Consider the following 12,985-nt stretch of genomic DNA (forward strand, 5'->3'; position numbering starts at 1 on the left):
TTGCTCCTCGTCCTACCCCATGGACCACTTCTCACGAATCTGTCTGTGGCAGGGCTCTGCTTTTAGGTTACATGGGGGGTGCACGCACATGAGTCCATGTACTTCACCCCCATGCCAGCGGGTGCTATAGGACGTATCTCTAGTGGGCTGGCGGTCACCTCCCGGCCAGGACCTTTCAAATGTGTTGTTCCTCTTTGTGTACTTGGTGAGCCACCAACAGCCCCTAGTCAGCAAAAGGGGTTAAACCAAAGAAAGGTACAGAAAAAGCTGCAAGCGGCTCCCTCCAGGCTCTCAGCCTCTTATTACAGAGGGGCCTGGGACTATCAGTGTCCACCTCAGAGCTCACTGGGCTCCTGTCCAGCCTCTGTTACTTTCCCCTTCAACTCCTGGGTCCTGCACCGTCCTGCTGCGAGGGCAAGGGCTCTGCTGGCTGTCAGCCCCTTCTCCAGAGCTGGAGAAACTCAACAGCCTGTCCCCATTCCAGGGTTGCCCCCATCTTTCTGGACTTGCCTCCTAACTCCTCCTCCTGTCATGGCATGATTTGCAGGTGCAGTAGGGCAGGACCACTCCAGCCTGAAGCAGCTCCTTAACCCCTTCCATGCTAGTGCAGGGTTTATGTTACCCCTCAGACACTCTTGGAAAAGGTGTCGACAGTCATTCCCCACCTGCACCCCCTTCTTAGTAGCCTTTTTTAAACCAAACTATACATCTTAAACTCTATTCATCTGTCCATACAGGTCATTCCAGCCAGCACCTTGATCTCTTTTTTGTTTAAAAAAAAAAAAAATTAAGGAGGAGTCCCGTGGCACCTTAAAGACTAACAGATTTATTTGGGCATAAACTATCGTGGGCAAAAAACCTACTTCTTCAGATGCATGGAGTGAAAATTACAGATGCAGGCATAAATAGCATTGTTTCTGTGGATACAGACTAACACGGCTACCCCTCCAATACTTCGATTTTTATTGCTCTTCCCTGTACTCACTCCGGTTTGTGAGGATCAGTCAGGAAATACAGGGCGTGGAACTAATATCTTAAAAAAAAAAAAAACAATACTGAACACAATATGCCCCGTGCAGTCAAATGAGAAACATATTGAGAGGAACTGATCTTCCTGCTCCGAGGCTGGTGGTTCTGTGTACGAAGCGCACAGGCTGTTTGAGTGCCATATCACATTGCAAATTTATGCCTAAGAACTGCTGGACTACATCACCCCCGAGATCTTCCAGCCCTGTATGCCCAGTACCTGATGCTTTAGGGGAAGGTGTACAAACCTGTAGAGACAGATATGGGATAATCTGTCCTGATCATTAATTGTTAGAGATTGACTCAAACCTTGAAGCATGAGGTTTACTATCCCTGTCACCAAATTCTTATAACCATTATTAAAACCCTGGATATTCATGGTATCTATATGTCCAGCCTCTTTTTGACCCTTCTTAAGTTCTTGGCCTCAATGACTTCCTGTGGCAGGGAGTTCCACAGATTAATTACTGATCTTCAATAACTTGTGATATCTGCAAATTTGGCTACGTCACTGCTCATCCCTGTTTCCAGATCATTAACAAATATATGAAACAACGTGTCCTGTCCTAATACAGAACCTTGAGGCACCCATTGTTATTTTCATCCATGACAATACTTTGCCTCTCGCCCCATGACTTCTTAGCCTTTTTTGTGTCTTGTATGGGACCTTGCCAAAGACGTTATTTATTTGGATTTCCAAAAAAACCCCCAACATCTGATTGTTGTATTTTATCCTCCACTTTATTGACGTGTTTAAAGAATCCTGAAGGATTAGTGAGACACAATTTTCCCTTGACGAAACTATGCTTGTTAGACACTATGATATAGTGTTCTCACAGGGGCTATGTATTTCATTTCAACCAACTTGCCAGGTACAGCTGTAAGACTCATTGGTCTATAATTCCTTGGATTACCCCAGCGTCTTTTTACATATAGGCAGAACATTTGCCACCTTCTAGTCCTTCGGAACAGTGACTGTCTAGTTTGCTGGAACTATCACCCATAGATCTCTTTCACCATTACTGATTTCCAGGTTTCTCCTGCCTTCTACCTCTACAAAGGGCTACCGGAATTAATGAACAGAGATAAATATGAGTTTGTGCATACAAGTAAATCTCATTCAGGTAGAATAAAGTACTATATAAAATCAATGTAAATAGCTTTCCTTGCGCACACAACTAAATAATTTCAGTGTTTGCTTAAGTTTCATTAGGCCTATGCAGCAAGCCTAATTCTTGTGGCTAGTTGATTTGTTGCTGTTTGTATCAGAGAGCTAGTTTTATTTGAGCCTAGCCAAGGGCAAGAAGGGATTTCTGATGCAGGGCTTCATTTCCTGTCCGTATAAGCAATTTTATCTCATCAGGAGCTCAAAGTGATTTCAGTGAATCTGATTTTCAAGGGGCATTTTAGTATGCATTTGATCCTCTTGGATTTCTTTACTTTTGAATTAAGAATATGGCTGTTTTAATACTATATAGTATCTTGAGATTGACGCATGACATCGAGAGTGAAACGTTCATTATCCATCTGTTGGTTTGGAGCTACAGTATATTAATCAGTTTATGTATGATTTAAGGTACTACTAGACTTGCTGGTCAGTGCTGTGAAAGCAACAGAATATTCTACAGGGAAATGAATAAATATTTAGTGCCCTCTACATTTATAGGTCATTTCAAGCTGGAAGGAATTACAGCAAGTAATTTCCCTGCTTGTAACTTCTTGCGTCAAGTTTCTTTTGCAACTGGTGTTAGCATCTGTATCCTGCACTGGTAACAGTCAAAGAGCATCCACAGCTTCCACCCTGGAAATAAATGCTTTGGGGATTGAATGGCCTTGACTAGCCTTCTGTGCAATGAAGGCTAGAGGTATTTTCTGCCTACTTTTCCCTAGCAAGCCCCTAGATGCTGTTTTTTTGTGAAGGCTGGTGGTTCATGTTAATTTACATGCAGCACAGAGATGCATACACACGGCCAGAGAGGAGACAACTGCATGAAAAGTAGTTTTCATTAAAGTACTCCTCATTAAAAGTAAGGGGTCTTCAGGGAAATCACACATGGGAGCTGGGGAGGAGGGAGTGTGGGGAACCAAATCCTCAAGGGCTCCCTGGTGAGGGAGCCAGAAATTAGAGTAGGAGATCATCCATCTCTAGAGTGAAAGGGTCATGTGGCTGCTGGGACTCCCTTTGGAAACATAAGTCTCCTTCCTCAACAAGCTACAACAGATGATCTAGTCTCATCATATGGTGATGGTAGTACTCTTTCCATTCCACTAGTATCTCGGGAGGACGTTAAAGAGAAGCTACTAAAGTTAGACATTTTTAAATCATGAGGTCCAGAGAACTTGCATCCAAGAGTTTTAAGAGAGCTGGCTGAGGGGTTGCTGGATTATTAATATTGATTTTCAAAAAGATTTGGAGCACTGGGGAAGTTCCAGAAGACTGGAGAGAAAAACCAAAACAAAACTAATGTTGTGCCAATTTTTACAAAAGGTAAACGGAGTGACCCAAGAAATTATAGGCCGGTCAGCCTGGCATTGATCCCTGGCAAGATAATGGAGAGGCTGATACGGGACTCCATTAATAAAGAACTAAAGGAGAATAACATAATTAATGCAAATCAGCATGAGCTTATAGAAAATACATCCTATCATAATAACTTGATATTTTTTTGATGAGATTACAGGTTTGGTTGATAAAGATAATGGTATTGATGTGATAAACTTAGACCTCTCTAGGGCATTGATTTGGTACCACACCACATTTTGATTAAAAAACTAGAATGATACAAAATTAACATGGCACACATTAAATTAATTAAAAACTGGCTAACAGATCTGAAAATGTAATTGTAAATGGAGAATCATCATAGAGCAGGTGTGTTTCCAGTGGAACCTGAACGGATAGGTTCTTGGCCCTACGCTATTTAACATGTTTATAAGTACCTGAAAGAAAACAAAATCATCACTGCTAAAGTTTGTAGATCACATAAAAATTGGGGGACTGATAAATAATGAAGAGGACAGGTCACTGATGCAGATTGATCTGGATCAGGGTGGCTTAGTAACTGGGCACAAGCAAACAATATGAATTTCACTATGGCTAAATGTAAACATATACATCTAGGAACAAAGAATGCAGGCCATACTTACAGGTTGGGGGTTTCCATCCTGGGAATCATAGAAGATTAGTGTTGGAAGAGACCTCAGGAGGTCATCTAGTCCAAACCTCTGCTCAAAGCAGGACCAAACCCAACTAAATCATTCCAGCCAGGGCTTTGTCAAGCCAGGACTTAAAAACCTCTAAGGATGGAGATTCCACCACTTCCCTAGGTAACCCATTCCAGTGCTTCAGCATCCTCCTAGTGAAAAAGTTTTTTCTAATATCCAATCTAGACCTCCCCCACTGTAACTTGAGACCATTGCTCCTTGTTCTGTCATCAGGTATCACTGAGAACAGCCGAGCTCCATCCTCTTTGGAACCCACTTCGGGTAATTGAAGGCTGCTATCAAATCCTCCCTCACTCTTCTCTCCTGCAGACTAAACCCTAGTTCCCTCATCCTCTCCTCATAAGCTATGTGCCCCAGCCCCCCCAATCATTTTCGTTGCCCTCCGCTGGACTCTCTCCAATTTGTCCACATCCCTTCTGTAGTGTGTGTGTGTGTGGGGGGGGGGGGGGGGTGCAAAACTGGATGCAATACTCCAGATGTGGACTCACCAGTGCCGAATAGAGGGGAATAATCACTTCCCTCAATATGCTGGCAATGCTCTTACTAATTCAGCCCAATATGCCGTTAGCCTTCTTGGCAACAAGGGCACACTGCTGACTCATATCCAGCTTCTCATCCACTGTAATCCCCAGGTCCTTTTTTGCAAAACTGCCGCGTAGCCAATCAGTCCCCAGCCTGTAGCAGTGCATGGGATTCTTCCATCCTAAGTGCAGGACTCTGCACTTGTCCTTGTTGAACCTCAGATTTCTTTTGACCCAATCCTCCTTGTCTAGGTCACTCTGGACCCTATCCCTACCCTCCAGCGTATCTACTTCTCCCCCCAGCTTAGCGTCATCCGCAAATTTTCTGAGAGTGCAATCCATCCCATCATCCAGATCATTAATAAAGATGTTGAACAAAACTGGCCCCAGGACCGACCCTTAGGTATCCGCTTGATACCAGCTGCCAACTAGACATCGAGCCATTGATCACTACCCATTTAGCCCGATGATCTAGCCAGCTTTCTGTCCACCTTATAGTCCATTCATCCAATCCATACCTTTTTTTAACTTGCTGGCAAAAATACTGTGGAAGACTGTATCAAAACCTTTACTAAAGTCAAGATATGTCATGTCCACCGCTTTCCCCATATCCACAGAGACAGTTATCTCATCATAGAAGGCAATCAGGTTGGTCAGGGAAGCCGGGACTCTGAAAAAGATTTGGGAGTCATGTTGGATAATCAGCTGAACATGAGCTCCCAGAATAACACTGTGGCCAATAGAGCTAATGCAATCCTGGGATGCATAAACAAGGAATCTCACGTAGGAGTAGAGGGGTTATTTACTGCTGTATTTGGCACTGGTGCAACTGCAGCTGGAAAACCGTGTCCACTTCTGGTGTCCACAATTCAAGAAGGAGATTTGTAAATGGCAGAGGGTTCAAAGAAGAGTCAAGAGAATGGATTAAAGGATTAGAAAACCTGCCATACAGTGATTGACTCAAGGAGCTCAATCTGTTTAGTTGAACAAAGAGAAGATTAAGGGGTGACTTGATCAGTCTCTAAGTATCTATGGGGAACAAATATTTAATAATGGGCTCATCAATCTAATAGAGAAAGGTGTAACATGTTGAAGCTAGACTAATTCAGACTGGAAATAAGGTGTACATTTTTAACGGGGAGAGTAATTAACTTTTGGAACAATGGATTCTCATCACCGGCAATTTTTAAATCCAGATCGGATCTTTTTCTAAAAGATCTGCTGTAGGAATTACGTTGGGGCCATTCTCTGGCCCATGTTATACAGGAGGTCAGACTAAATGATCACAATGATCCCTTCTGGTCTCAGGATCTAAACAGCTTTGAAAGATAAGATTGGAGACCACAGAATCTTGAAAGTCTGCGAAGCTAGGTGGAGGGAGTGGGCACATTCAAAGGTCAGTTTCCAGCAACGGTTCGGAGGTTGGTATTACTTGGTCCATATTCACTCATAATCATTCATTCTATTATGAATATTATTCTGTGTTTTCTGCGTCAAGTGCTCCCCCTGGCTGTATTAGTTTGGTCCGCTAGAAGTGCTGCATGGCAGACACGACACACACGAGTACATGTGTAGCCGAGATGGACGTGAGGGGCGGAACGCCAAAAGAGCTAACTGCCTCTCTCCACACCCCAGGCCAAGGGCTGGTTAAGTCCATAGTTTAAAGCTGCTCTAAACTAGGCCCGTCTGGTTATGTTCCCCAAAGGGCTTTAGGTTAGTTTGGCATTACCAGATCACCACGATGCTCTAGCTCTACCCCTTCTCTTCCAGTAATGCTCACAGCATCCCCCCTGGGCTGTGAGATGGGGATGGTGTACGAGTTGGCTACAACATCTCTAGATCACCCAGTGATGCCAGCACGCTAGGGGAATCTTCAGCTTTGGGATTGCTCCCCTCTGATCCTCTCTCCATTTGGTCCGAATAAGTAAAACCTCCAATCCACATCAAATATTTCCACCTTATTTCCTGCCACACTGAATAATTTTTCCTGGATATTTAGCATCAGTAGTTCCCATTATTTGACCTAATTTCTATGACCATATACCACACGAGGCATCTCAAAACAGACAACCCAGTAGATCTAATCCAGATATTCTTGCACACAGATATGGGACTTTGAATTCGGTCTTTCCTTCTTTCACAATGATTTCAGTAGAGAAACCTGCAAGGAGAACTCAAGAGAATCTTTACCAGAATATCCTAATTCCATAGCTGGTGATCTGGCGAATCCAGCTAAGCTTTGTAGGACACCTGGCTTGGCCTGTTTTGACAAGGAATCATATAACCTGAAAGAGGAAATCTACTAGCATTCTCTTCAGCTTTAACTGTGTTATATCCAAACTGAAAACTCCGATGATCACTTAAATATGAAGCCAAAGGTTTTTATGGATGCAGGAAAATGATTTACTGAAAAGTGTCATAGTCATGGGAACAGCAATTTAAAGTGAATATTCAGAAATATTTGCAGAAAATGAATTTTGAATTTGAAACCACAGGTATTCTCATCAGAAACCTAATTCAAGTTTAAGGGTTATGTGCTTCCAGTCAAGGAACAAAACCAGTATCATGTGATGTAGGTGTCCGATTGGCATAACTTGATTTTCAAATACTGAATACTTGCAGCGAACTCATTGTGAGCAGTTGACAAGCCAAGAACTAAAGAAGATTCAATGAATAATTTCAAATAGATCTAAGAAAGTCTTAAGTGTTAGACATACTTTGCCACTGTGTATGTTAATACATTATTTGCTTTCCTATAATATTTGGGGGGGAGGGGGGGAATCTAGTGTTCTGTATTTACTGATTTGTTTGACTAAGCTTTTTATCTCCCAGTTCGTTTACTCTTGATAATATAGTGATTGTAATCAGATAGCAATTATAGTGTAATTAGGAAGTGTAACTCATGTAATTAACCTTCTGATTCTAGGATTTTGTGTTAGGCATATGTATCAAATGGTATAATTGCAGAGTAATTTCTGTGTAATGTATTTAGTATGAAAATAAAGGGGTAGCATTAAGTCAGTCATGTAGATATCCTTCCAGGTATATGTGGTAATGGTATTGGCAGGCCATAATCATAGATGATAAGGCCGAAAAGGACCACTAGACTGTCAGGTTTGACCTCTTGAATATCACAGGACCACAACACCGCCCAGCAGCACATATTAAGCCCCAGAGGCATACCCATCATGTATCATCCCTGTGTGCGGAGCCCAAAACAAAACACTGGATGTGAATCCTCATCCTTCAGAAACATGGAGAACTTCAGATTCAGACTGGAACTTTACTGCTAGGCTCTGTCTATACAGAGCTCAGCCAAAACTTCAGATATGAACACACCTCCGAAACGGGACAGTTAACAGCTGGATCTTAATCTGGCTCTGAAATGTGTGGCCCGGTCTCATGGCTAATATTTTGCTATTTCCCTGAGGTTTACAGTTTCTCATTTTCAGAGCTGTGTGAAGGGGACTCTAGGTAGATTTGAATTGTCTGGAATGATAACGTTTGTGAAATACACCATCACAGGATGAAAGCTACAAATTATCTGGAGACAAAAACTTCTGACAATGTTCTGAAGGGTCCAGTGTTGTAGATTAGTGACATTCACTGCTTGATGGATAAGGCTCTCTTTGTAGTACTAAAGTACTAAACCAGGATTCACTTCTGGCTGTATTTTGTCAACGGGTCTAGCGATTCCAATGGTGTCACCTCCACTTAATCCATCTTTATTGTACGCTAACTGCATTTCTTTAAAAAAAAAAAACAACCCTCAGTTTCTTTAAGTCTTTTGTTTCATTTTCTCTACCTGGTACTACTGCATTAAAAGGCAGTGGTCACCTGGCACGTCATTACCATTTTTAGTATTTTGTATTTTTTAGCAGTGTGTATATATCCCACTGCATCGAGCAAGAATTACAGTAAAAGCTGTTTTATCCGCATGTTGAGGGAATGGGGGGTGCCAGTATGTGAAAAATGCCAGTTAACTAAGAGGAAGGGAGTGTGGGTGCGGAAGAGGGTGCGTGGCACGGGCTCTGGGATGGAGTTTGGGTGTGGGAGGGGGCTTGGGGCAGTGGGTTGGGGCACGGGAGGGAGTGCAGGGTGCCGGATCCAGGGGCCACTCACCTTGGGTGGCTCCCCGCAAGCGGTGACCTGTCCCGGCTGCTCCTAGGCGGTGGTGCGACAGATGGCTCTGCCTGCTGCCTCTGCCCGCAGGCACTGCCCCCACAACTCTCATTGGCTGTGGTTCCCAGCCAAGGAGAGCTGCGGAGCTAGTGCTCGGGGGGGAGGGGAGGGGGCGGCAGGGGCAGCATGCAGAGCCACCAGCCGCACCTCCACCTAGGAGTAGCAGGGACAGGTCTCCACTTATGGGGAGTTGCCTGAGGTGAGCGGCTCCTGGATCCAGCACCCCACATTCCCTCCCATGCCCCAACCCGCTGCCCCAAGCCCCCTCCAACACCAAAACTCCCTCCCAGAGCCCGCACCCCGCACCTCCTCCCCAGCACCCTGCTGGCCCCACATTGGAATTCCAAGGAAGACCAGACATGCCGATTTATAGAGCTTTCCGACTGGTGAAGTGTTGGATAAAACAGCTTTTACTGTATATGCTTTTACTTCCTTTGTCATTAGCTATTCTGTGACTCAAAGGATAAAGTGCAGTTCTGCTTTTTTAATAAGCTTATAAAATGATGGGTAATCCATTAGGGGAAATTAAATAAGGTGATGTAGAATTACCTACTCACCATAACTAAAAGGGGCTCATGTTGGCCAGTCACAAAACAGCCACAGGCACAGGAGTACAGGTGTTGCTGCTACCAGCCCTGCCCTCCCAACAAAGCCCTGTTGTAACAGGGTACAGACTCACCCAGCGGCGCCTCCTGCTGGTTACTTCCGGGAATTAGCTCTCCAGCTTCCGGAGCGCCCTCTTCAGGCCCGTGTCTCGCCACCATTGCTGGCCCCCGTGTCCCTCCCAGGACCCCAGTGCCACTTTAACTGGGTGCTGCCCTCCAGCAGTACCCCCACAATTCTGGGTCTCCCCCTCCTAGGGGAACCCCCACCCACTATCCCCACTTCACCTCAGAATATGGCTACTGCCAGTCACCATCTAGCCCCCACTGACTGGGGCAGACTGCAGTGTACACGCCATTCATCACTGGCAAAGGGGGGCTTGGACCTGCTGGCTTTGCCTACACCAGGCTACCCCTCTGCAAGCCCAATGCCTAGGTGGGCCTAGAACTAGGCCCTGCAGCCTGGGGAGTTGCTGGCCTAGGGCTTCCCCGCTCCTAAGGCCTTTCCCCAGCCCTGCCTCACTCTAGGTCCCCAGATGAGTTCCCCAGCAGCCAAGCCTGTCTCCCTCTCCAGTCAGAGAGAGACTGCTCTGTCTGGCTTCCCTGGCCTTCTTATAAGGCCTAGTTGCTCAGTTTGGGGCATGGCCCCAGCTGCAGCCACTTCCGCCAATCAGCTGGGGTTTTGCTCCCTTCCTCAGCCCCAGCCCTCTGCAGGCCTTTTCCAACCCCTTCCGGGCTAGAGTGGGGTGTTCACCTCGCTACACTTGTAAATTGTAGTCCAGGGGCTAGGGTACTCACCTAGGAGGTAGGAAATGCAGGTTTAAATCCCCAGATAGAAATCAACCCACCATGGACTTCTTTTGATTCATCAAAAATTCAGATTTGGTTAGACCCAAACCGATTATTATTTTTTCTGATTTTTTTTGGAAGTGACACTGAACTGGAAAATCAGTTATTCACCCAAAGGCCCTCCCTATGTGTAGTGCAACTTTAGAGTCACATTGCTTCATTTACTACTGGAAGGATCTCAGGCACTATTGTGATGAGCATGGTATAAGAACTGATATGCACTCGAACTCGGATGTGATGTGCTTTCGCATTGTGTCCTGCTATATTTTTCACTCTCCTTTCAACCTTCTTGCTCTGGAGTTATGTGGCTAAAGTCTTTGAGGAGCTTTTTAGAGCCCAGCATTTTTATAGTCAGCAGGTAGCCCTGTACTACAACCACAGGATACATCTGTGGAATGCAAAAAGCTGGAATAGAAAAGGTTATGGTGAGACAAAAAGGGAACATAACAGCTCTACCTCTACAGGTTACACTTGAAGAGTCTAAAATTATAGCCTTAGAAATAGCCATTCAGACTCAGAAGGACACAACAATGATTTTGAATTTGTTTTCTTTAAATAAAATGTGCTTCACATTGTCAGCAACTTTTTTATTTTTCTCCTGCCTCAGCCTTCATAGCAGGAATAATGCCAGAACAGTTAGCCAGACGTATTGGGTCTATTACAGGACTGGGTGGGTGAGGTTCTGTGGCCTGTGATGTGAGGGAGGTGATGATCAGGATGCTCTCTCAAGTTGCAGTGGGGGAGGTCTAGGTTGGATATTAGGAAAAACTTTTTCACTAGGAGGGTGGTGAAGCACTGGAATGGGTTACCTAGGGAGGGGGTGGAATCTCCATCCTTAGAGGTTTTTAAGGTCAGGCTTGACAAAGTCCTGGCTGGGATGATTTAGTTGGGGTTGGTCCCGCTTTGAGCAGGGGTTGGACTAGATCAGGGCCGGCTCCAGCATTTCTGCCGCCCCAAGCAAAAAAAAGTCGCGATCGGCGGCAGCATTTAAAAAAAAAAAAGCCGCGATCGGTGGCGGCAGTTCAGCGGCAGGTCCTTCGCTCCCAGAGGGAGTGAGAGACCTGCTGCCCCCGAATTGCCGCACGTGCCGCCCCTCTCCCTTGGCCGCCCCAAGCACCTGCTTGTTAAGCTGGTGCCTGGAGCCGGCCCTGGACTAGATGTCCTCCTGAGGTCTCTTCCAGTCCTGATATTCTATGATTCTATGATCCTTTTGGCCTTTGAATCTGTGAGTCTACGAGCTATGCTGGCATTGGATATACCACAAAGGCAAGTGTTTACAGTGCTCCCTTCTTATTCTGATGTGATCTTCACTGACACTGCTTCAGAATATATGGGGAGGTGAGATTGGGGGGAGAAGATGAGCCACAAAGCATGTATTGGGAATGGGTTATTATTAATGGACATAAAATAAACAGAACAGTGTAAAATCTTATTAATGGACATAAAATCAAATACAGAGCAGAGAGGAAAGACCCTGTTTTGGCTGACCTGGGATTCAGGACCTTGGATTCTATTCCCAACTCACCCACAATTCCTGTGTGAGCCCAGGTAAGTCTAGAAATCTCTGTGGGTTTGATCTGTAAAATGCGGATAATGAACATTACTTTTCTCCACCTGCCTCTCTCGTTGATTTAGGTTGCAAGATCTTCAGGGCAGGGACAGTCACTTACAATGGGTATGTCTACACTACCCGCAGGATCGGCGGGCAGCGATCAATCCAGCGGGGATCGATTTATCGCGTCTAGTTTAGACACGATAAATCAACCCCCGAGCGCTCTCCCGTCAACTCCTGTACTCCAGCGCCACGAGAGGAACAGGCAGAGTCGACGGGGGAGCGACAGCAGTTGACTCACCGCGGTGAAGACACCACAGTAAGCCGCTCTAAGTACGTCGACTTCAGCTACGTTATTCACGTAGCTGAAGTTGCATAACTTATAGCGATACCCCTCTCCCCACCCCCCGCTAGTGTAGACCAGGGCTGAGTGTCTGTACACACCTAGTGCAATGCAGCCCTGAGCTTAGCTGGGGCCTCTAAGTGCTACAGTAATATATATAATTGCAGTAGTGTCTAGCTAAATAAAGGACCATATATTATCTCCCGTTTTAATTTGTGGTTCTTGTAAACGTTACCTAGTGTTTGTCCTTATCTATGTAATAGTGATTTCCTCAGAGATGAACGGAAAGCCAGTAGAGCAGACATTTTATAAGGTGTACATCCAAACCGAACATACGCAATGGTGCCAGGCTGTCCTGTCTGCACAGGAGACTCGATGCAGCTCCATTACTTAACAAGTAACTTTGTGTAGCGTGAGGACTAATTAACTGCTGACATACTCAGGCCCTCTCGGCCTTGCTGACTGCATCGTTAATGACCGCAGCAGGCATTAAAGAGACTGAAAGGGAAGGTTGATGAGAGCCTGATGGTCGAATATTATTGAATGGCTTGCAAACACCTCAGCAAAATGGAGAAAGATGGAAGAGGAATAGAGTCCCCCAGGGCCTGTCTCCAATTCATCGGGCCTGGATCCCAAGAACGTCAGGTTCATTCCCATTAGTTACACGGCTCTGTGATTTATGTGA

Source organism: Emys orbicularis, chromosome 4, assembly GCF_028017835.1.
Source record: "Emys orbicularis isolate rEmyOrb1 chromosome 4, rEmyOrb1.hap1, whole genome shotgun sequence".
Lineage (NCBI taxonomy): Eukaryota > Metazoa > Chordata > Testudines > Emydidae > Emys > Emys orbicularis.